The sequence below is a fragment of the Heloderma suspectum genome, chromosome 4, assembly GCF_057233095.1.
Source record: "Heloderma suspectum isolate Gila_16-S chromosome 4, 16-S_ref, whole genome shotgun sequence".
Lineage (NCBI taxonomy): Eukaryota > Metazoa > Chordata > Lepidosauria > Squamata > Helodermatidae > Heloderma > Heloderma suspectum.
The window spans coordinates 53,926,889-53,952,932 of NC_139461.1; the positions used below are offsets into that span (position 1 = coordinate 53,926,889).

Genomic DNA, 26,044 nt, shown 5'->3' on the forward strand with positions numbered 1-26,044 from the left:
AGTTATTTCTTTATAGAAGAATTTGGTAACAGGTTATTTTAAACCAGCTATACATTTTGTTAGAGAAAAATATGAACTAAACATACTATATAGCTGGTTTCTTTTATTTGAAAAACCAATTACTAAGGAGCTGTCAGTTGAAAATACCCACAAAGCAATTCAAAGTATTAAACACATTTCAGAATATTTAACATATATTATTTATAAAATAGCTTCATTTACAGTAACCTTTAAATTTCATAAAGAATAGTAGATACATATCTGTTAGACCAAAATCATATATGAATTATCCTTATAAGTATTACCCGCACTATTGATAATATTCATCTTCAGCGGATTTCCTTTTTCATGTCACTGGTAGAATTGTAAAACAGAACATATTATTTGGTACTTCATCTTTAAAAAAAACCTCTCTTTAATCACTACCTACTTAAAGGTTGTTGTCACCTTTAGAATATCAAACCTACCTATGTATTGTAGGAATTAACTTTTTTAAAACGGTCTTAACTGAAGATTCCTTTTTCCCCTTCAAGTCCATATTTGTGATTATGAGTAAAATGAAAATCATCAGTGGGTACAATTAATCAATTACAATTGCTCTGAAGTATTGTTTCAAAACATAGGATTTTTCCTTTTATCTTCACCATATTGTTCATAGTTCATATTCAACTGCAGATAAAATGCTATTTTTATTAAAGTTTCAGTATCACTACTCTGCAGTTATTTTTAACAATTGGATACCCTGCATCTTTTTTTTGGATCATATCTCTTGTGCTTGATGTACTGTTATCGGTATGAATATCTAGGTATCACACATGCTGTAATGGTGTCTCTAGTATGTTTCCTGTTTTGCAGAGAGAGTAATTATTTTTGTTTTATTCCATATAATAAAGGTAATAGAATCTAAATATTATTTAATGTGGATCTCTCCAAAACATTAGTATTAGGAGTTCCTTGTTCATCTAGAACAGGATGAATATGGTGTTTATAGAGTTCATTCTTGACCTTACCTGAGTAAGTACTTTAAGTTAAAGTATGAGATGCACCTACAGGGGTAATACATTGAGTTTAATAGGAGGACAGTTAATAACCTTTTTTCATCCTCATGCACTATCAATCATGGCTGTCACCAGTCTGCTGAATCAAAGCAAAAGTGTTCTTCACAGATGACTGATTAGAAACGCAAAATCACAAGATCCATCTTCATGGTCACTTTTATTATAGTCATTTTTAAACTGACAGCAACCTGCTCAGTTTCAGCAGCACAAATAGTGTCACTCAGTGCAGTTAAGCATGAGAAGATGTTGGTTGAATTATACTTAAAAATAATTAGGCCCAAACCTTTTTGTAGAGGCAAGGAATAGCTCTATCTCCATTGTTTCCTCCCCAACGATAGTCTATCTTTTAATCCTCAAAATATTTTCATTATTGTGATCATACAGAATAAATAGCATTTTAGGTTTTTCCATCAAAATATGGGAATTCATTTGTTCTACTTTAAAAAAAAAGAAAAAAGAAGCACATCCTTTTCTGTTCTCTTACCTCTAGCCACAATTCTGCTACCCAAACCTTTCATCCTTCTTGTTGTTCTCATCACATGATGCCCTCCTTAAATCCTTTCACTGGCTTCCTGTCTGCTCCCAAATTCTGCAGCAGCAACAACGACCCACCAAACACCCTGTCCCCGCACACACACATAGGGGAGGCTGGTGGCTCCAATGTCAGTGGGGCAGATTCACCATCCACTGACATTGGAGCCACCAGCCTCCATTGCCCACCAACACATACACACACACAGCCCAACAACCCTCTTCATCCTTACCTTCAAAGCCTTCCATGGCCTTGCCTAGCCTTATTTCTCTGCTCTCACATCTCAATATATACCTGCCTATGACCTTTGCTTCTCTAACTCTACCATTTTCAGACTTTGGAAAATAGCCCATACCCTTACATTACTCTGTCCATTCTCCCTTCCTGCTCCTTTATATTACGTCTGGGAATGCCTTCCAGAACACCTATGTGATGTCATCTTTCTTTATATCCCTTCTCAGAATCCACCTTTTCCACTGAAATCTTTGGCATAACCCTTAGTGTTCATCAACTACTGAAACTTGTGGATGAACTGAATACATACTCTTTTCCAGTTTAATTTCCATTTCAACTTCCTCCTTTTCCTCTGTTCCTCCCATTTGTCAAATCTTGGATTGCAAGTTCCTCAAGGCAGAAACCTGTATTTTTGTTGTTAGTCTGTACACATTGATAGCTCTATATTCATCACCACCATCAATATCACCTCAACAATATACACAGTGTTTGACTGTGATTACTGGTACAATTTCCTGATCCTAAGACTAGGGCTGCCCAGTGGTGTAGTAGTAAATTTTTAAATACAGGTGCTCATCATGGCAGTCGCCTTTGCCACGCCCCCAAGGAGAGTTCAAAGTTGCAGGCAGCTGTGTTGATGCATATCAACAACCCAGTTGTAGCAATTTTCATCTGCTAGGAGCAGATCTTTTGTAAAGTAAATGGGTCTTAATTGCCCATTCAAGACCAAGTCACCTCAAATACTTTATATTACAACAAGGAGCAATATATAGTTGCTGTGAAAATTCATTTCCCCACAGCTAGCAGGCTGGTTCGCATGACTGCAGTGAGGGAAATAAGCCAGGCTGGCTTGTTTCCCCAGCCACATGTGCCTTTTGGATTTCCCTAATTTTCCTCGCTGGTGTGGCTTGCTGTATCATCTCAACCTGGCCAGCATGGCTTTTTTGGGAGGGGGGCAGCAACCCTCAAATAATCCTGCAACAGCCCATGGGTTATTTGAGGGTTGCTGCCCTCTCAAACAAGCTATGCTGCCTGGGTTTGACCAATATGGCGAGCCAGGCCAGCGAGGGTAATTAGGAAAATCCAGGCAACACGTAGCCGGCATATATGGTGGGGTTAATGAGCCACAATGCCTGTTAACCATGCCATGATCATGTGAACCTGGTCATTGTGAGGACTGCAGCTAAGCTCAGAGGGAATAAGGAAGTCTGAGGGGGGTGGCAGATGGCATCAGCATCCCTGCTAATAATAAAAAGATAGTAATGGCCCTTGTGAATATTGGCTCTACTACACCACTGTTGTTGCTTGCTGTTAAGTGCTTGGGATAGGGCATTAACACAGGACAGTACCATAACTCTGTGCTTTAAGGGAGCCACATCTATCTCACAGTTAAAATTGTTGCAGATCAACCCACATCATCTGAACTTGTAAAGAACAAGAATTAATTATGTGTCATCCCAAAGGTGCCAGCAGAATGCGATGCAGGAATACATAGGAAGACCATGTGGATAACTGAAGCAAGTGATCCAGTTACAAACTACTGGGGAAGGCAAAACCAACATTATACCCATGGTATGCTGGATAGTATGCCAGTGTGGTTGTCATATATGCTAGTGCAACTGTTTATGGCCAGAGTGTAAGCATTCAGTCTATCAAGTTTTGCTCTCATGCAGGCTGCATTGACATGAAAGGAGTTCCTAAGGGGGCAATTCTTGATAGAATACAAATATTGGTGAACTAAGTATTTGCCTTTGCATCTGTCTCAGTAACATCGTGACAAAATACTTCTCATTTCTCACTTTTTACTAGTGCAGTGGTTGGTGTGCCCTATCTTAAGCATCAGTATCAGGTGAGAAATAAAAATGTTGGTTTGTGATATCCAGATTTTTGGAGAAATTAGAAATCTGATTAGGCAATTAAATGGAATTGCTTCAGAAAAGGGGTGTCCTTCAGGTTGTTCAAAGTGCATATAGGTTTCTAGGTTTATTTCTATCATTGTAAGTATTACCAAAGTTCAAAGCACAATTGCTTAGGATTTAGTTTGCTTGGGAACAGTTTACAGTGCTATCAGTGCTCAATCCGTCATTACCTAAAGTCACAATCCACCCTAGGGCGCCATACGTACATCCTGTTGAAATCATTAGGACATACATAGGAATGCAGCTTATGTGTATAACTGGGTCTAGCACAAGAAACAGTATTAAAGCCTGGATTTCTTAATCTGTTTTGGCTGAAATACTTCCAAAGTAAAATATATTAATATCTACCCATACTTTAAATGAGTTAAATTACTGTTCATTAAAGGATGCCTACTGATAAGATTCCCAAAGAATGATCTTATGGAACCTGATATAGTTCCATCCATGAAGCTGAGCAATTATTCTATGGTTAGTGAAATATCAGGACAGGAGGCTATCATTGTCTGAGAAACCATATCCTGCTCTAACTCTCCTATAGTTGCACACACTAATCCAGGAAGTAATTCCCTCTTTATTTAATCCAGCACACTCACATTTAAACTGACTGCCTTGTAGGTTTAGCATTTGTTCCTATGAGCCCAGAACAGAATATGGAGTAATATATCTACAATACTGGAATTACATTGTTATGAGAAGACACAGTGATCAATGCTCTATGTCTTCACGTTTATTTGTTGGGACTGGAATCCAACTATTGGTCCAATAATGCTGTGTTTTGGCAAATTTAAACTATCAGCTTGGATTTAAGCCAGTTTAATACCATTGATCCAAATGACATACCAGGATACCTGGTATTAGGTATAAGTCCTAATACTCCAGCTGAACCACCTTGTGGATCTAGCAGAACTCCATGGATATTAACTACCCAGTTCAGCATACAGGAGCTCCAATGTGTATTCTGAGCTCACACATATACAAGAACTAACACCATTCACTTCTTTCCCTATGAAGGGAAAGGTGAAGCCTTGTAAGCATGGAAACTACATATGCACATTGGAGCATTTGCAGTGATCTGGATCAGGGACACTAGAACCAACCAAGCTTAAGTGCAAAAATGTTGTATTATACTTAATATGTAATAACTTATAAATATGAAAACAGCAAATATATAGAAAGCTACATTTGAAGAATTGTTGTTAGCATTGTTTTTTTGTTTGTATATGGCTTCTTCCTAAAATGGTATTCTTTATTTTAAATGGGAAATGCTATGGAGCATCAGTATTCATTCAAACATTTTTTTTTTTTAAAGAAATTCTACTTCAAAACACTAACATCAATATTTATATGTTTTAACATTTCCTTGACTGGTATTTGTTTTGGTTGGATTGAAATGCTAAGCCCATTCAAGGCAAGCTTTCATCCTGTTGATAGGTACTACTTGTGCATGTTGAAATAGCTGTCACAGACAGTCAACACATGATGTACATTTCAAATGACCAGACTATCATGTGATAGTTGTCAACGCCATGTGAAAAAACTGGCAATGTGAATCCCTTTTATTTTGGGGGCCATTCACAAAACTCAATTCCTCAAATACCAATTCCCTTGTATTTGTCAGAGCCTCTTCAGTATAAATATTCACAAGTTTCAATGTTTCAAATGTGCCTAGCCCTAACTTGACTACAATGAGTGGGAAAAAAATACTTCTGGTAACGAAGGCTGCAAACTTGCCTACAGTTATATGGGCACTTGCCCCAGTACAACATGCAGACCAACAAGTAGAACTGTTGCAAAGTTTCTCTTGTCCATTTTAGAATAGTGAATTCTTAGTTACAAGGGAGGAGTTGTCAGTCCTCCTGAATCCATGGCGAAGCAGTTTCCAGTTTCACTATGGGTAGTCATATTGGTTCCTCATGTCATCTTTTGGCTCACTTTTGAAAGACTTATGATGGCCTGGCAAATGGTGATCTGGAGATGTGATAGAGCAATCCGTGTGTTTAACACACACACACACACACACACACTTGCTTCACATATCAAGCTGCATGAATGGCTGCATGAATTTGCTGTTGGGTATATACCAAATTGATTTACATTAGCTGCAGTGGCTTCTTTGAGCAGACTTACCTATACTAATTTCAAAATTCATTGGCAGGAGAGTATTGGGATTTCTATTCCATAACAGAACAATATCCCCTCTTTTCACTTACAGATCCAAAATCAGTAAAGTAATATATTCTAGTATTCCAACTTTACCCATTTTGACTCCAATTCTGTGCACATTTACATGGGAGCAAGGCCCATTGATCACAGTGAGATTTATTTCCACTTAAACATGCATAGGATTTGGCTCTTTGTACATTTTCACAAACACAAAGATGTGATATCCTGCATGCAACTGTGGGCAAATGTTTATTCATGCAAACATAATATCCTAAGGATAAAATCCTAAGCATTCTTATTTGGAAGTAAGTGCCACTGTAATCAAGGAAACTTGCTTCCAAGTAAACATGGTTAGGATTGTGCTGTAAAAGTGAGTCACTCAAATTGGCACAGGACCCGTGAATTCTTGAGGGTTATATTGACATTTGTACCAGATATATTATTACTTCAGGAAGGCAATTACAGTTCCTTTAATAGCTTCACCCTATTCAGTTCACTGTATGAACATCTATGGAGACTGATTAAAGAGAGCAGGAAACTCTTTAGACTGCTTTATACCTAATTTGGCTTTAGATATATCATAAACGGTATGATGTTTTTCTCAGTTGATGCTTACCTTAAGGATATAAATGGTATTTAATAATATGGCTTTCTGGAACTTGGCCATATTAACAGGAGAGGTTTAGACTTTCTTTTCTGTTTTCTTGTGAGAAATTGACACACTAATGCTGACTGACACATGTCTAAATCATAGATACACATATCTAAGATTAAATTCATAAGCATTAAAAACAACAAAATGCAATAAGCTGAAAAAATTTAACAGCATTCTGCTAATAAACAGCACCGATCATGGTATCTTGATAATGCAGGATTTGCTGTGGGACAACCTCCTGTAATTTAGATATTTTTTAATATATTTAGCAACCTAACACTAAACAAGAAAAATAGATATACAGTATTTGTTCTTAATTTATTCATCAGTAATGTTGCATGCAAACAACAACAACAACAAACACTTACTTTGTGGCATTAGTACTTGGAGAACATTTGTTTTTTGTGGAGTTTATAAAACTATGGGTTTTAGAAAAAAAAAGCCTTTTTAAAAAAAGTCGCCCATACTATCAAGAAATAGTATTAAGCAGTTTCAAAATCCAGTTCCTTCTGTTTATAAGTAGTACCACATACATACAGTTTAATTACAGCATACCATAACTTGAACTTACTTTTAATGAGTACCAAATGCAGAATAACTATTTTTGTATTATATCCTTTTATAATAAAAATAAACAAGATAATACTGACAGACATTTTAAATCATTATAGAAAAGTTAATCTTGTATAAAGTTGTAGGTTCCTTTACTTATTCAAGACCAGCATTGCTGATATAATATTGGGGCGGGGGGGACGGGACACCATAGTTCATGCCAATTTATGGTTTTCAAAAATGTATTCTCATATGGCCCATCAAACATGTAATATGACTGACATTACTATATGATCCAGCCACAGTTAAACATTTCTAAGTAGCATGGAATGGGGCAGATTCACAGCTTGTATTTCACTCTCCTCTTGAAACCAGTGATAATTAAGAATGCATAATTACAACTGGATTGTGTCCTATTTGTTTCTTTTTCTGCTTTTATAATAGCACAGCACAAAATTTCAGAGGTTTAGCTGCATTTTACCATGATATGGACTCAACAGAATAAACAAACATAAGTATTAAGAATAGCAAATGAAATTGTAATCAAACTATACTTAATATACAGATATAAGCATATAGATTGACAGTTGAGGACATAGTACACTCCCCCACTCCTTCCTCTAAATAAAATAATCAAAGCTACCTACATGAATGGACCAAATAATGTCTGGCAAATTTCTGCTTCCAGTTGAATATTTACACTAACATATTTTCACTTCATGGAAAATAGACTTCAGCCTTTTAAGTAGCACACACATGCATAGCAGCAGCAGCCACAAGCACAAGAAATTCCCATACCACACCTGTCTTTTTTTTTTTTTTTTGCTGCTTGTATATGCAGTTATTTAAAGTCCTGCCTGCATATTTTTTCCCTTTCATATGTGAATTGTTCTCCGTGGAATCTGAGTGAGGAGGAAAGGCTGCTCTGTGTCAGGAAGTGCTAAGTGTGCGCGTGTTTGGGAGAGACTGGTCATCTTACAGCATGTTACTGTTACCTGGGGTCCAGAACCTTAGCTCCTTCTCTGAGATCTTTAGAGGCAAAGAACAAGAAGAAAGGACCCTTGTGAAATGCATCTTTTATATTTAAGCAAACACCTTGGCCGGGGGGGGGGGGTGTTTATATATTTTCTTGGAGTTCTTATGTTCATCGGTTTCTCTGCCAACAATAGTATCTAAAATGATCACTAAAGGATGGCTGGAACATATTTAAAACCAATATTTAAAACACAGTGTGCATGTCTTCTCCAAAAGAATGTATTTTCTTTGTTCTCTAGACACCCAAACTCCCCATCATTCCTTAAAAAGAGATCAGACTTACAATTTTGACATCCTGTGCACATTGTTGTTTTTTCTTTCAAAAATATTGCACAGAACAGGAGATGTGTAGGACACTTCTTTAAATAAAGAACATAAGATGCATTTGTATTTGAAAATGATAATAGTAGCACTTTTTCATTGCTGTTCAGCTAAGTGTAAAAGTCAGTAACAGTAAGCTATTACCAATGCAATCCTAGGCATGTCTACTCAGAAGTAAGCCCTATTGAATTCAACAGGACTTGCTTCTAGGTAAGTGTGCAGGATTACAGCCTCAGTGTAGTGTAGTTTATTTCAACAACTTTGAATTCAACTCAGAGTGCTTAAATATTACACATATATTACAACTATATATAATTTGATTTCAACTATATTATAATTTGGTTACATAATTATTTTTAGATAAAATTCAGTAGGTTTTTGCCAAAATTATGTAAATATTAGAACTTTGACCACACAAAAAGGGGGGGGGGATAAGTTTAAAAAAAATCCACGCTTAGAATAATATAGCATTACTATGGGATGTGTGTATGTTCATCTCCAAATCTTGTCTTTATTATAATGGTTATAACAGAGCAGATTTGATGTTGCAGTATTTTTTTTTTTCATATATAACCTTTCCATCTTCCCCCCCCCGCCCCCGCCCCCGCCCGTTAGTTGAATGAATTTGGGCCTTATATTCATTTCCATGAAACACTAAGGTTTGCCTCCTGGTATAGTATTCCCTCTATAATGCATCTTAGTTTAATTCACTCTTAGCGAAACAACAAGGTTCACTCTGGAGAGCTCCTTACAACATAATTTAGCTGGACCTTTTCTTAGTAAAGGTTTTCTGGTTTTCATTTTCACTTCATATTCTCAAATAAAAGATCCTTTGTTGTCTACCATTTGATTGGACTTAATGAAAAACACTCCATTTTAACCTAACAGTATTTCCCTTTGAATTTATTATATTTAAGGACACTGTCAAAAATCAAGCATTTAATCTCAGCTTTTTATACTTAAAATTATATTACTATCATATGGCTCAGCGAGGTGATGTAAAAAGGGCACCAAGGAGATTTAAACCAAAAGTCAAGTAAAAAAAACAAAACAAAACCTCGCCTCATTTTAATATGAAACTAAATACTATGGCTAATGTGCAGATTGGGTATGGTAGTTGACTTTAAAGACTAACATGTGACAGGGTGCCAACAGCTGAATTGTGCAGTATTGACTAAACGAGGTTCACTGATTTGTATTGAGGCTAATATCTTCTTTAAACAATTCCGTGTAAATTGTGCGTATAAAGTCATTGGAAGCTGTTTCTCAGGACAGCATCTCCGGCTAGGTACCTGCTGGAGTGAGGAAGATAATCAATAGAAAGAAATGGAGCTGGGCATGAGACTAGGAAGCTTCAGAGCAGTTAGTGCTGATAAAAGTAGATGATGTCAATATTTGGGAATAACACAACTCTAGGATAACAGACAAAAGAGAAGTGCATATGTTGGAGAGTCTTCAAACAGGAGTAGAATTAATGCATAAGTGGCAGCTGTTGCCCCAGGCTGCAAAAGACATTATTTATTCCAGGTATTGTTAAATTCCTGCTGAAACACCAAGGCTTCAGATAGTATATTTAAAACTCTACCTCCACCAGTAAGGAGGCAGGATGGTGTGTGTGTGTATGGTTAGACTCTGCCTAAGCTATGAACCAGTTGCAAAAGTCAAAGCATCTCAAGATCAGAGTTTTCTTGAACTAGTAAAACAAAGACAAGTATTTGTGACATAAAAGTCCCTGCCTAACTTTCTTTTGGGAAAACGAATGTTTGCAACCATGGCAGAGACAGTGAAGAAGTTGATTATCATTTAGTGTTAATCCTTGGTCCTTGGCCCTTGCCATTTTAACATGTAAATATTATTTCAAACAGACAAAATGGATTCTCCTGCAGAATGATAACACTGTGAATTCTTTTAAGCCTAGTGTCCTCATTGGTACTGAAGTAATGGTATATTTCTACTAATTTAATAGTGGAAATCAGTTTTCCTCTTGCTGTCAGGTGATGAATTTTTGTTCTTCTGTGCTGATCTTTCTGTTGATGTATTATGACATAGTCTGTCAACATGAACAGATATGTGAAGGGGAGATTGTGTGACTGAGACATACAACCTGAATATGGCTCCACTTGAATTTTAAACATCGATATCATGTTAGGATTCAGAAAGTAGGAATGTATGCAGTAAAGAACACTATTATTTTGCTGTAATTTAGGCAAAAGCAAAACAGGTGTGCTATGACACACTTCTAAAAGCAGAATAGATGAGGTAATCTCAAAGCATTTGCTTAAAAAGCTCTCGGATCTAAGTTAATAGTCTCTTAAAACCATGATTTGTAAAATGCATCTCAATAAAGAGAAAATTAAGTCGTGCATATATGAAGATTATTAAGTATAGCAACTTACAAACAAATAATTTTGTAATATGAATGATTCTACTGTCACAGATGGTTTTATTGTTTGGTGTTAGATCTGGATTCTATCAAGTAGGTGATTACTGTGTCAGCTAGAAAGGTCAAGTTATATACCTTTTATTTTGAGCCACTATTAAGCAACCTTTTTATAAAGACACATGTGCCTGAACTCTGCCTGCTTGTATACGTGCATGATCTCTTCCCCCCCCCTTTACCAATATATAATGCGCACGCACGCACATGCATTTTCATTTTAGTTTAGCCTGCTCTATACAGGTAGGCTGCAAGAATAAATAACACAATATCTCAGTAGCTAATATTTCACCAAAGTGCACAATGTATGTTCCATAAATAATTATTAGTTTTATTATGAATATCACCAATAATAGAATAATTAATCAAATGGTAAATCTAAGAGCATTCAAAAGAAAGCAGCATTTGAGTACAAGTTATAAAACCTTTAAATTTTTTTCCCAATTATTATTTTTTCAGTTTTTTAAAAATGTTCTGCATACCAACTTTTCCTCTCAAATTATTGTGAAGTATAAGATCCTCATTTCCTACACATCTATAAAGAAAGCTTTAGTTCAAAAAAAGCATGCATCTTCATTGAGGAGACAAAGTTTAAAAAAATCTTTTAAAATCTACACTTCAGCTAATTTGTTAATCTTGTGCCACTTTTAGCATTTGTCACACATATAGACCAGGAAATTGGCTCCATTTCATTCTAGCTCTGTGTTGAATTAAAAACCTCTACTGCAAAGAAGAGCATGATGTGGGGAAAGAATAAATTTAGGCCTTACTTTAGTAATGCACATATATTTCCATACATTTCACATCCTAAGGGAGCCCACAAATGCATTCAATAAATACAGAACTATAAACCATACATCCAAGAGAGGTGATTCCTCATATTCTAAATTCTTTATATGACCTTAGCTTTAAAAGATTAAAACTCAATGAGAAACTACAGGAAGATTTCAAAAGATCCAAAGCACTACATTTTAGAGTTACCTTTACATCTGATAGCATTAGATGGTTTAGATCAAAATAAATTAATGAGTGGCATCTTAAAATCGGCAGAATGATAGTTATGTCTTGTCCAACTAGTCCTACCCTAAATATCTGGGGTGTGGTGGTGGGGACTCATACAGATAACCATTTATGTCCAAGGGCTGGCTATTTTAACCACATATATTAAGGTCCGTGAAAAGAGCAGTTTATGGGTAAAAGGCAATAAGAAAGAGCTAGATTTTAAACATGATTAGTTGATGTCTATTAAAGTTCTGCTACAATGAAATATATACCTCAGATGGAGAAAATTCCCTACTTCTCTTAGGATGATCGTCTTGCTGAATGTGTATTTTACCATATCTTTAAAATATTTGTGATTTTGACTGCACTCTGAGAAGACGGTGCAATGTGATAGATTTATGAGGGTTTGACAGGAACAAGGGTAGGAAAGATTATGGTGTACTTGTTTAGAAAAACTGTGAATGGAAGATTCTTGATTTACACTGACATATATCTAGATGAAACTATAGTTTGTAAATTGCCTAGAGGAGCCATCTTTTATTAAGTGTTTGATGGATAAAGAAATGTACATATCTATTCCAAAACATGCTAGGAATACCAATGTTGTATGTGCAGCCGTGATTAAAGATTTTCTTATTCTGCCCCCACCCCATCATTATGTCTATTTCTAATGCCTGTTTCAAATCCTGTGGTTTGAACAATATTTGAGAGCAATGTGTACTGCATGGTGAACAATAAAACTTCCATTTAGGATACTTTCTGTCTTGATCGCAGTGACAGTTTATTTTGTATTCTTGCAGTACAGGCTAACAAAGGACAGATTTAATAACCTTGGGCACAATCTGCTGGGCAGCTGTCCTGTGCATTGAAATGAATATGCAGAACTAGTATGTGCAAGAACATAGTAATGCTTTTGCACATTATGGGGCATGCACATGAGAACTTCATGGTGGATTGTGCTTTTTCATTCCACTCCAATACTTTTAGTTTGCATGCTATCTGCTGAAGTCTCTAAATATTTGGTAAAAATTACACATTCGTACCATATCAAGGAAGACTGTTATATCTAACTATCCCCAGGTATATGTTGCAAGACATGTAGTTGAAGGATGATGCTTGCCTTAGAGTGAATGGATGCTAAACTAGATTACTTGCAAATCTATAATTCTTATAATAACTGTCCCAAGAAAGGCCAGTCTTCATTCTTCACACACATACCACTGGTCTGATCAACCAGAAGGACATCCATGCCAATGCAAAGACATAATGAGGATGTTACACTGGCTTCGCAGAGAGTATGGGTACAGTTGTGTCAGTAACAGCTGCTATCACAAGATGATCAAGCAGCAGTGTGCAAAGCTGTTGTGCAGCACACACCTGGGCAGACAATGACTTTGATGGGGCACAGGAACTGAGGAAGACTGATGTATTGGTATCCTGAAGATATTTTGGCTACTATGCTTTCTACAGTGCTGATGGAGCCCTATGCTCTTAATAGGTTTTTGTATTTTATGATAGGATTGAAATTCACACAGGATGCTACAATGGGACTAGTCATGGGTCTCTGACAATTTCACACATCTACGGAATCAAGGTCTTTTTAGAACTTCATCTTATACTACAAATTATTGAAGGAATCTTTCTTTAGTGAAAATTGCTAAAGAAATAGGAAAATCAAAAGTCACTTAAGAGAATCATTCTTCATGATTCTTTACTAACAAAAAATTATTAGCTTGGCATTTAGTTGGCCTCAGATGATGCCAGGTATCTTAGTTTCAGTACACATTATTTTCTCCTTTGATTTTATATAATTGTAATAGACTTCTGATTAAAATGTTTTTACAGGTACACTAGAGATCTCTATAGTCACTGGACTTTGTGTTTGGATATTGATACTCAGTCTAACTAGCAAACACAAATAGTTTAGAGACAAAAGATCGCCAGGCTGCAATTCAAAAACCAACTTAATAAGAGTACTTGTATTAAATCAGATGCAGCCCAATCCTATATATGTTTATGGAGAAGTACCAGCGCATGTGCATGTTTACTTAGAAAGAAGTCCTACTGAGTGCAATGGGACTTGCTCCCAAGTCAGCGTGTATAGGATTACAGCCATAGACTTCAAATTCATTTACACTAGAAAGTAAGTTCCATTGAAATTGATTTTAATTTACTTCCAAGAAAACATGTATAGCATTAGGCCCTAAAGTCAAGTCCTCTAATTTTACAGATCTAGGAATTTGTGCTGCACAGTTTTAATCCTTAGATAATTTATTCCAGGGTACTCCCATTTAAGTAGCAGAAATTGCAGCTTAGGTGGGATTTAGGGTAGCCCAACCCTAATGTGATAACTAAGAAATAAGTTCCATCCAGCAGAATGGGGCTTATTTCCTAGTAAATATGCTTAGCACAGCTACATTAGTGGGTGATACGTATATACTTCCTGCACATATACTTTTTTCTTTTTGCAAATTATGGTTTGATATCATGAATATACAGCGAATTTACTCTCCTATCTTCCTGTATTGCAGAGTTTTCATCTACTTTATTTATGAGTTACAAAGACCTTTTCCTAGTAATAGTCATCTGCATATATTATGGCAAGAAACTCACATGGGTCTTTCCTAAATTATAAGCTTGACAGGGCATGGCAAAGAGTGTCATTCCAGAGGTTTGGAGAGTACTCTATGCACTATAGGTGCCATCAGAATATTTTTAAAAACCCACCCTAATAAATAATTGGTGGTTGTTGGAGATAAGCAACAATCATTAGCATGAGTTTTCCAGCAAGCTAACAAGCAATTAATCTCAACATCAGTCATTCACATTCTCCAAGCTGAATCACCATCTCTTAAAACAGCTGGTGTTTTCTGTTGAAGTAATATGTGTGGGTGATTCTGTCTTTCCTGGAGCTCAAATGTTACTGCTGTTTGAATGGGAGAAAAATGAAAATCATTTGCTCTTGCTCTTGCTCAGATATAAGTCAGGAGCCACCTGACACAAGCCTGCAAAACTGCAGGCAAGTAGAACAAACAGAAAATGAAAATGAAACCCAAATTAGGCCAACTGGCCCAATAATTAAATTAAAATGAAAGTTGTGTTGTTGCTTAGCTGTACAAGAACAAAACATGACATTGTGATCGTCGGAACACTGCATGCTTATTACACAGGCCAACAAAAGGAAAGTTACAGTGGAACAAATAGAGAGCAAATTGTAAAATTGTCTGGCACATGATTCTAAGCACATTGTGAAAACTATCTGAGACAGCCAGCATGGTGTAGTGCTAGAGTGTTGGTCCTAGGATTCAATCCATCCTCAGGCATGAAGCTCTCTGTGTGACCTTGAGTAGTCACTTTGTCTAAGCCTCGCCTTCCTCACAGAGTTGCTGTGAAAATAAAAGAGGTTGGGAGTGAGAACCATAGATGCTGCCCTGAGCTCCTTGGGGGAAGGATGGGGTTAAAAATGCAATAATAAAATAACCTAGTTTTACATGAGGACCCATATTTTAATAGAAAATACTATGCATGAAATGCTAATAGAAAATCTTGAAATGTTTATGGATGCTTGCAGATGGAGGGCTCCTAGCAATCAGAGGGCATTGTGCAGCTGTTTCATCTTTTTCTCCTTAACAGATTTTCTGTGTTAAGGAAAAAGATGGAAGGTGGTAAGAACACATGGGAGAGTCATGAGTAGAAAACAACAATGATGTCTGGACCACCCATAAACTTCCATGACTGAAGCAGGATGATGGTGCCATAAAAGCCGTGTCTAGAAGCACCTCATAGCTATTCTTTTTTCAAGAAAACAAGTTTAACATTAAAAATCTGCCCCACGCTACCCCTACTCTAGGGAGGCCACTCTCTTTCTGACTGGAGGCCAGCACTGTGCTATTATTGTAAGAAACCCAAGATGTATTACTGTGAAGCATCCTGAGTTGCATATATTTGCAACATGAGCTTAAATGCATCTGTTGCAATATGTTAAGGAACAAATGGATGTTTAGGATACATGGCACCTCCCCAGCCACTCTTCGTCAGTAAGTGTCCGGGTGCTGGGTCACCCTGAGTGCATGTGGTACTGGCAGCACAGGGAATGCAGATCTGGTTAGGCAAGGAGAATTGGACTTATCCTCTCTCTTTATGTGAAGCACATTGAATAGTTGTCTGGTTATAGTATCGATGTAGATACTATAGGGTATACAGTCAGGTCCAGAAATATTCGAACAAGGATAACTGTTTTGGCAGTTGGCCTCTGTACACCACCACATTGAAGTTGAAAGGAAACACACTCAGATGGGAGCGAAGTCAGGACTGTCAGCTGTAATTGAAGGGGTGTGACAAAAGTGGGGTACTAACCATTCAGGAAGTACAGCCAGTGGCATACAGACACACCCATCGTTGGTGGCTCATAAGTAATGGAACAAATGGCTGACAAGCAGCTGCATGGCCAGGTGTGGCCTGTTTCCTGGGTGCCCCATGACAAAGCAAGCAGATAAAAGGCCTGGAGGTGGTTCTGAGTGTTACATTTGCATTTGGTAGCTGTTCACTGGGACTCCCAACATGAGGCCCAAAGAGGTGTCCATGCGAGTGAGGGAGGCCATCACTAGGCTGAGGAAACAACATAAACCCATCAGAGAGATAGCAAAAACAGTGGGAGTGGCCAACACAACAGTTTGGAACATCCTGAAAAAGAAGGAATTAACTGGCAAGCTCAGCAATAGCAAAAGGCCTGGAAGACCACGGAAGACAACTAAGGTGGATGTCCGCAGAATTCTGCTCATGGCAAAGAGGAACCCTTTCACAACATCTAGTCAGGTCAAGAACGCTCTTGAGGAGGTAGGCATGTCATTGTCAACATCTACAGTCAAGAGACGGCTTTATGAATGTAAATACAGGGGCTTCACAACAAGGTGCAAACCACTGGTAACACTCAAGAACAGACAGGCCAGATTAGCCTTTGCCAGCAAACACCTAAAAAAGCCTGCCCAGTTCTGGAATAAGATTCTTTGGACTGATGAAACCAAGATTAACTTGTACCAGAATGATGGGAAGAGAAAAGTATGAAGAAAGAAAGGAAGAGCTCATGATCCAAAGCATACCACATCATCTGTCAAACATGGTAGAGGCAGTGTTATGGCATGGGCATGTATGGCTGCCAATGGAACCGGGTCACTGGTGTTTATTGATGACCTGACTGCTGATAAAAGCAGCAGGATGAATTCTGAAGTGCATAGGGCTATACTTTTTGCTCAGATTCAGCCGAATGCTGCCAAACTGATAGGACGCCGCTTCATATTGCAGATGGATAATGACCCAAAACATATAGCAAAAGCTACCCAAGAGTTTCTCCGGGCGAAGAAGTGGGATGTTCTTCAATGGCCAAGTCAGTCACCTGATCTCCACCCAACAGAGCATGCTTTTCACTTACTGAAGACAAGACTGAAGGCAGAAAGACCCACAAACAAGCAGCAGCTGAAGGCAGCTGCAGTCAAGGCCTGGCAAAGCATCTCGAGGGAGGAAACTCAGCATTTGATCATGTCCATGGGTTCCAGACTTCAGGCAGTCATTGAATGCAAAGGATTTTCATCCAGGTATTAAAGGCGATCCTTAAGTTTGAGATGATGTTAGTTTGTTCCATTACTTATGAGCCACCAACGATGGGTGCGTGCATATGCCACTGGCTGTACTTCCTGAATGGTTAGTGCCCCACTTTTGTCAAACCCCTTGAATTACAGCTGAAAGTCCTGACTTTGCTCCCATCTGGGTGTGTTTCCTTTCAACTTCAATGTGGTGGTGTACAGAGGCCAACTGCCAAAACAGTTATCCTTGTTCCAATATTTCTGGCCCTGACTGTATATGACCTGAACTATCCTTGGGTTGTTTGCTTGAAACAGGGATTTACTAGGCTTTGCAGCAGGGATTCTATGCTGTGATTCCTGTTCACTAATATCATAAATAGATGAGCTCATCCTTCCTGAATGGGGGTATTGAGTTACACTAGCAACTTGGATCTTGCTCCCAGTTTCTGTTGACTGGGGTAATATTGTCAAGGACCAAGACCTTGAACCCTCATTCTCAGAAGATGCTGACCCCTTGTCCTCAGGAAAGGCTCTAGAGTTAAAAGTTCAGGAAGTTCTGTTCCAGTCACAGAAAGGTATCACATGGCTTTCACCTCCCCAGGACCCAGCTTCCCAGAAAGATCCTGGGGATCAGCTCTTCTGCATCCAGAAGAGGTTGCCTTGCTGTTTTTGGATTCTGAGGACTTTGGCTATGAGGGCAGTCACATGCCACAGCCACTCCCATACAGTTGCAGCTTGAGGCTGTTAAAACTGGCCAGACCCCCTTAAGAGACAAGGCCCCAGTCAGTGTGGAGGTGGAGCCAACTAGTCTAAATGCCACCAAACTCTTATTTAAGGCTCAGTCTTTAGCTGCTCCTTACTGGAGCAACATACAGACAACTCTGTCTGGTCTCCAGCCCCACTTGGAGCTTTCTGTAGTAGTACCCTCTTCCTATTTTCTTCCCAGAGAAACCTGACATAACCCAACCCCTCCTAAAGATCTGACCCATAGCAGAACCCAAGCTACAGCTCAGAACATCAACAGAACTGATGGCCTGAAATGGTACAAATATATGGGTGTGTTTTTTTTCCTCGTTGAGGTCCTGGTCTGCTGTTCTTATTAGTGAAGCTGCAGAGACCAAAAAGAAACTACAAAAGCCTGTTTTGCTGTCATATGCAGGGGTATTTCAGTGCAACCACTTTTTTGGGGGGTAGCACAAGCAAGGGACACCTACAGTTAAGCTAAAGGACCTGGAATTCCATTGGCACCTTTAAACATTGGAAGGGGCGGGATGTTTTTCAATCTGGAGGTATCATTGTGGCTTTATTACTATTGTTGCTGCTATTATTATTTCATTTGAATACCCTTGTGGGTGCGGGGGGAGTGACAGCTACCCAAACATCCAAATTGGAGTCCCAGGTTTTTCTGGGTGGGGGCTCATGCCTGAACTGAATATAAAGAAGGAAAACAACCCCTACATGCTGAGCCTGGCCCTGGTTGCTGGCCCAAGGGTTGCAGAGTTGTTATCCCAATAACAATAGTCTGATCTTATTCTCTGCTAAACATAGTACTGGCTAAGTCCTACTCCTTCTACCAGAGCTCAGGGCTACCTCTGTTGTTCTAGTGCACTCCTTGCCCATCAGTGTTTGGTAAAAGCTTCTAACCAGCACAAACGACATTGCCCAAGTGGAGTTTGGCACAGAGGACCACTGACAGCTATTGTGGTTACATCTCTTTAAGATGGAATGATTTGCAGGGAAAACTCACTACTAGAGGGAAGTTGCAAGACAGAGTCCAAAGCAGTGAGAAAGTAGCAAGGAAAGACTCTGGGGGCATGTTTCCATGCTATCAGCTTCACTTTGTTTGCAACTTTGTTGTGATGTTTTCCCAATCGCATTTTCTCCTTTTCCTGTTTCCACAGTCCTTAAAACCTGGCTTATCATTGCTGTAGCCTGGGGCTCTGTGCTGTTTCCACTAAGCTCTAATCAAATTATTTTCTTGATGGCTGGGTGGAGTCTGAGTGGAGTCTGATTACCTCATCAGTGTTCCCACCTGCACCTTCCAGGACAACAGAAGAAGCTAATGGAGGACTACTGGATTTTTAAAAAGGAATCAGCTTTGCTGTGAACAGTGGCTCCCCCCTTTCTCCGTCCCCCTGAAAGTCCAGATGTACCTGCATTTCAGGAGCAAGCCTCATTGAGCACAATGGGAGTTTCTTCCAAGTAGACACAAATATGCTTGTGCTGGGAAAGGGGGAGGGGGAGGGGGAGGGGGAGGGGGAGGGGGAGGGGGAGGGGGAGGGGAGAACACAAAGAGGGAAACCAGACCCCAATTTAACCCAGAGGACCTCATTGTCCATAATGGGAGTTACTATTTCTTCTTTTTTAATATATTTTTATTTGTAACTTTATAAATGAAATAAACAATACCAAAATTACCAACAACCTGATCAATACTACAATTTCCCAACAATACAACATTCTGATGAGGATACCACAATAACAAAAAGAGAAGGAAAAAGAAAAGGAAAAGGGAGGAGGAAAGGAAGTGAAGAAAAGAAGATTCTTTCCCCTTCCCTCCCCCTCTCCCTCTCCCTCCCCTTTAAAGAATTAAGTTTAAACTCCAATACCCCCCGGCCTCCAATGCCATTCTATTTTTAAAACTATATCTATAACCTTAACAATCTTACAGTTTAATAAACAACCTTACATTTCAATATCATATCATCAATCTTATACCAAAGAAACAGGTCTACAATTCATTCCCAGAAGCCTATATTATTATTATTATTAATAATAATAAAATATAGTGTTATATAATAATAAAACTTAATATAAACCTTCAACAGTCAGTAATATATTTTATACTAGATATATAAGTACACCATATACCCTCAAACAATAAATTTAAATACAGCATACCATATCTGTTTTGAAATAAAAAATATAAAGAAAAGCAAGAAAAAATGAAAGAGGAAAGAGAATAAACAAATATATGTATAAGATATGTCTATCTTCTGAGCTAGCCTGGATCATGTAGACTAAACAAAAGGAGTTAACAAAGCTTGTTTAAAGATTCCAGTTCATGGGGTTGTAACAGAAATCTCACACATTTTTATGTTCAGCCATGCCTCCGCCATTTCACTTCTAAGGAGACAGTAATGGGTTTCTTGTGGGAAAGACAGCAGTAAACACAAAGACAGAAACCTGCCCCCATTGTAACCCACAGGATATCTGTAACAAAGCTGTGAAGTACTTTCTTCCTAAGGCAATTATTCGCAATTATTCCTAAGGCAATTGATCGCTTAATTGCACTTAAGGAATTGGGCTTAAAAGTGTGCTGTTTCAATTGAGGGGTAAACTCTGTAAATTCTGATGTGGGCATTCAAAGCCAAACCTCATTCAGCACAATGGGAGTTACTTCTGAGGAGACACTAATGGGTTTGTTGTGGGAAAGAGAGCAAAACCAGCCCCCAGTTTAACGCACATGTTCTCTATAAGTAAGCTGTGAAGGAGTTACGTCCTAAGGCAATGGACTTAAGCCTCGAGATTGCGCTTAATCGCATTTAAGGAATTGTGCTTTGATATGTGCCATGTCAATTGAGGGGCTTCTCTGTTATTTCTGTGGTCATTCAGAGGGCAAGCCTCATCCAGCACAATGGGAAAAATCATCCCTTGACTGGGGTCGTGGGCTGTGTTCTAGTGCTTATTTTCAGTGATGTTTTAAAAGTTGGTCCCTTAGCATCCTGCTCCAAAACTGCAATGAAACTTCTGGAGAACAGGGAGGGAAAGGGTTGCATCACTGATGTCAGCGTGACACACCCACAAAGGCTACATGCCCCATGGACAGGACTATGATACCGAATCCAGTGAAGTTGTGGAAACAGGTCAGTAATGGAGCCGAAGTAAGCTGGAAAAGTCGGACTATAACCAGTCTCAGAAGAAGTAGTTTTTCTGCATTAAAATGTGGGGCTGGTGCTGAATGGCCATGACGTCATGAAAACACAGAGACCACACCGTGCAGCCAGGTTGGAGTAAATCGCTGGTAGAAACACAGCCTGGGTAGAAGGAAAGCAAATTTGGCTTATATATTGAGACTTCAGTTTGTAAGTGTCCAAAGTAGACATCAAGCAAAGAACAAAACATTATAACAATAATGTTATTATTACTTTTCTGCTTTTCTTGCTCCCAGCTGTGCCAGGTGACACCTGAAACCATTGCATCAATTTCTTGAGCCTTATTTGAATGTTGGCAGATCCTTCCTCCCCCATTCCATCTTAAACTTGTGATCATGCAGACACCATGACGTCAACATCAACAGCCTTGTTTTTTCGCCCTCATCTCTGCTTGCTTTTTGTAACATATTGCCTGATGGAGAGATCTTGCACATTTTTGGTGATCTTTGGTTGGCCTGTTAATTCATTAATATGGATTTTGGATTATTGTTAAAACTTAAAACCTTCAATTTTACTCAGACGTTAGACATTCTTAATTGTTCCTTAGTAGTATATAGAAACATTTTTTCTCACTAATAAATGCAGGTTTTGCTATTCATAAACTAAAAAATTGAATTTCCATTTTCAGTAACAGCCTTGCAAATGTTCAGCATGTGGCGATCTACAAGATATATATTCATGCTATAAAGATTACAAATAAATAATCCAGCAGAGTCTCTGAGATCTGTCTTCAGTGGTAGGTACAAGAACATCACAGCCATGTTCTAAAGATTGAGGAAATAGACTTACCCACCCACTAACCCTCACCCAACACCATATCCATTGTATCTTGTGCAAACCAATAGTTTGGGAAGGAGAGTAGTAGAACGGTAAGTCCTTTAAAGGATGAGTGAGTCAGCAAAATGCAGCCTTTAGCTGTGTCAGAGCAGTTAAAATGGGGGTATTGGATTGATGTATGTTTTGGGTAGATAAACATCCAAGAATTCACATTTTAAGCCTCTGGCTGTGATCCTAAGACAGAACATTGAAACACCAAAGAGAACTGTTCATGCAGCCAGTGCTTCACTTGACATTTCCTTTCCAATATCTGAAGAGACAAGCTACTTTTAAACTGTTTGTTGGATTGTTTCTTCAATGGTGGAAAAAAACTGTGGTGTAAGCATAAGCAGAACTCCAGCTATAGGCCTTGTTCTTGTCTGTGCAGTTGTGTTCCTTTTATGTATTCCAGACAACGTGGTGTGGTGGTGCATTAGGAATCTAAGTTTGACTCAGGTGGGTTGTTCTTTTCCCATTCCTAGTTTTTTTTTTCCCCCTAACATACAGAAAAAAGGTATATTTATTAAAAGTTATTTACTAAATCAGGTTTTTTTTTACAATAGCTTACACCACAATCCTCTACATGTCTACTCAGAAATAAGTCCAAATGAGTTCAGTGGGGCTTATTCCCAGGAAAGTGGGTTCAGCTTTAATGTGTATAGTTTCCTCACTATTCAAGATGGTTTATTATGGAGTAAAGATACGGATGACCTACAGTGTGATGAAAAGGGGGTCATTTGATTAATGCAACCAAAGGAAGCTACTTACAACAATGGAAATATTTTCTTTCTTGTTGTAACACCAATGACATATGAATATCTGTGAAACCGCCATGGAGGAGTATGTTTAGAAAAAAGGGAATGGGACATCTTCTTTCACTACCAAAATGACATATGAAGATTGCTTTTGCTACTTGTCCTGTGACTTGTGCCTTGGTGTGTGACTGCACTGTCCATTTTTATTTTTATTTTTTGACAGGTGTGAGTAAAGCATGGAGAATGGCTGGAAGAAAAGTACACAGCTCAAATATGGAGAAGTTTTCTTGAAGGTGGCTTAGGAAATAAAAGCTTTTTGGCATGTACTGCACCAGCTGCTGCTGGTGGTTTTTCTTGGTTTTCACTTCGTTTTCACAGCTTTGAGTTAAGCTGTGAAACTACTTAAAGAAAATGCCTATAATGGAAAACTATGAGGAAAAGCCATATTTTGAAACAAAAATATTAAATAAAGGACTCCCATCATCTGAACTTGCATGATCTAAAACTCTTTGTAAATTGATTTCACAATATGTACTTGTAAATCCAAAGTAATACACTTCCATATACTACTTCTCACATTATGCCTTCATACCCTGACTGGGGGCTTTGCAGATGCATTTAGTTGATCACTGTAGATAGCAGCATACAGGACTAGATGAACAATTGCTCTGATCCAGCAGAGCTCTTCTTGCATTCTTATCTTTCCACACCTGGATATTTTTTGGTTTAAGGAGATGGTGTATGTGCTTTTCTGCTGAACCAAGGTCATTTCCCTAAACCTTACAGTCCAGATGTTCAGGGTGTCTTAGACCATGCTGATCTTACAGTTGACAAGATATGATGTGGCATCATCATGGGATGTCAGTCAGCGTAGCTGGTTTCCTGTGATCAGTGTGAGGGTATGTTGGGAAAAAAGCACTTTCTCAGAGTGCTGGAAGCTGCCATCTGGTCAGAAACATTGCCCTTATGTACGTAACTAATTTAGAAGCGAAAGGGGCTATGCAGGGACACCATGGTAATGTTCAGTAGGGGTTGAAAGATATTTCAGTGAGGAATAGGCTTTCAACAAAGTTTAAAGGTCCGCTGTTGGATATATTCAAAATTCAATATTAAAAAAAACAGTGAACTTTAACAGTATTTGTTGTGGTTATTTTTAAAAATTCTTAATATATCATAATAATAACTATAGAAATATTATCAATAAAGGTAAAAAAAATTCCCCCTTTATTTAAGCAAAGGGATTTGGGCATTTGGCATGCATACCTAGTACACAGACCCATTACATTTCTTATAATAATAGTCACAGTGTGTACAACCAGTGTGTTTGCTAAATGTTTCTAAGATTCAACACAAAGGGGAGGTGAAGAGCAACCCCCTCCCTAAATGGTACTGTATATCCTGGGTATGAGGTGGAAATGAAATAGTTTAGCTACTTTGATGAATGAGCAATAACTTAGCCACCTTGTAGGCTATGAGTTGGATCCAGACTTAGTTGTACTTAGAGTAGACCAATTGATATCAATGGGACCTAAGTTAGTTGTGATTAACTTAGAGTAGACCCATTGGAATCAATGAGACCTAAGTATGCCAAAATCTAGATCCAACCCAATGCGCAGAAAGGCAGAGAGGGGTTCATTTTTAGAGATGTAAGTTACATACATACATACATACATAAGCTTCCAACTAGCCTTGACACTAAGGCTGGCGTAGGATCATATCTTCTTTGCTTGGATAATGGAAGAATGGGAAAGAGTGTCCTAACACTCTGGTGACTGACTGAACTGTAGAACATCCCTGACATTAGTTTAAAGGAAGCTCTTTGCTTGAGTCTTTAGACAGATTATGGTAGGGCAATTCTTTGCGGGAACATAAAACAAAGTAGAACATAAAATGGTAACATGCTAAAGTGGAAGGAAACCACATTTCTGTAGGTTATTATAATAAATAGTGGGGGTTAAAAATCCTTTATTTAAAATTTGTATTTCATGGCATTAATTGTGCTTTTGCTTTGCTTGGATTTTCCATTATGGGCCAGATTCAGGAAGATAAATGAATCTGTAATGTGGTGAAGTAATATAACTATCTTGAATATCAAGGAGCAGAGCAAGTGCAATTCAGTATCTTTACTAGAAAAAGACATTTTACAGATATTTAAAACAGTGGAAGAAAAGTTCCATATTACCCAGAATTCTTTTTAAGATCTGGGTGTTCCAAACAATAACAAACTTGTTTTAAAAAGATGATATTACATGTCCTGGCTAATGTTAGACCAGTAGAATGGAGTGATCTTTAAAGCAAAGGAGCAGAAAAGTTTAACCAAGGACTATGTTAATTGGGCTGAAAACTGTTTGTCCTTGCTGGAGGGATCAGGTTTTACAAACACCCCGCCCCCACCTGCCTCTTTCAAATCTAAAAGAAGGCAGCAAAACAAGATGTAGCAAAAAGATGTTTAGCCAGGAAGTAGAAGGGTATGATTAACCAGCCCCTGAATTCATATCGTTCTTTTGAATTCTCCCCTCTTGATGGAGAAGGCTTAAACCTGGACTTGCACATCAGTTGCCACGGCCCAGACGACTTTGGAGAGAAATGGAAGCACTGCTCCAGTAAGCTGTCATGTGGACTTTCAGCAAGCTTTTGGGTCCATCCATATGCATTTCCAGGCTTGTTCCAATTGAGAATGGTATCAACTCCAGAGGGCCAGAAGATTTAGGGAGGAGCGGTGGTTCAGTGGTAGATCTGCTTTGCATGCAGAAAGTCTCAGGTTCAATCCCCAGCATCTCCAGGTAGGGCTGGAAAAGCTCCTGCCTGAAATCCTGGAGAACCATTGCCAGTCAGTGTCGACAATACCGGGTTAGATGGACCCATGGACTGTCTCAGTATAAGGCAGTTTCCCATGTTCCTATGTTCCTAATGTCTGGGATGCTCCTGTGAGCTGCATCTGTTCTATTTATTTCTCAGGTGGTGTGTTGTTGTTGTTGTTGTTGTTTAACAAAAACTATTTCCTAGGGGTCCAGGGACACCTGGGATTCCTAAGAACTTTTCTCAGGTTTC

The 26,044-nt window shown here is 38.4% G+C and overlaps 1 long non-coding RNA gene across 1 annotated transcript in view; it reads left to right on the forward strand.

Moving 5' to 3' along the window:
• The window catches only part of LOC146346844 (uncharacterized), a 40,759-nt gene extending 16,635 nt beyond the window's left edge, over positions 1-24,124 (forward strand). Inside the window, exon 3 of the long non-coding RNA XR_014790088.1 lies at positions 23,217-24,124. This is a non-coding gene — a long non-coding RNA (uncharacterized LOC146346844). The remainder of the gene's footprint in view (positions 1-23,216) is intronic.
• Positions 24,125-26,044: the final 1,920 nt, after the last annotated feature.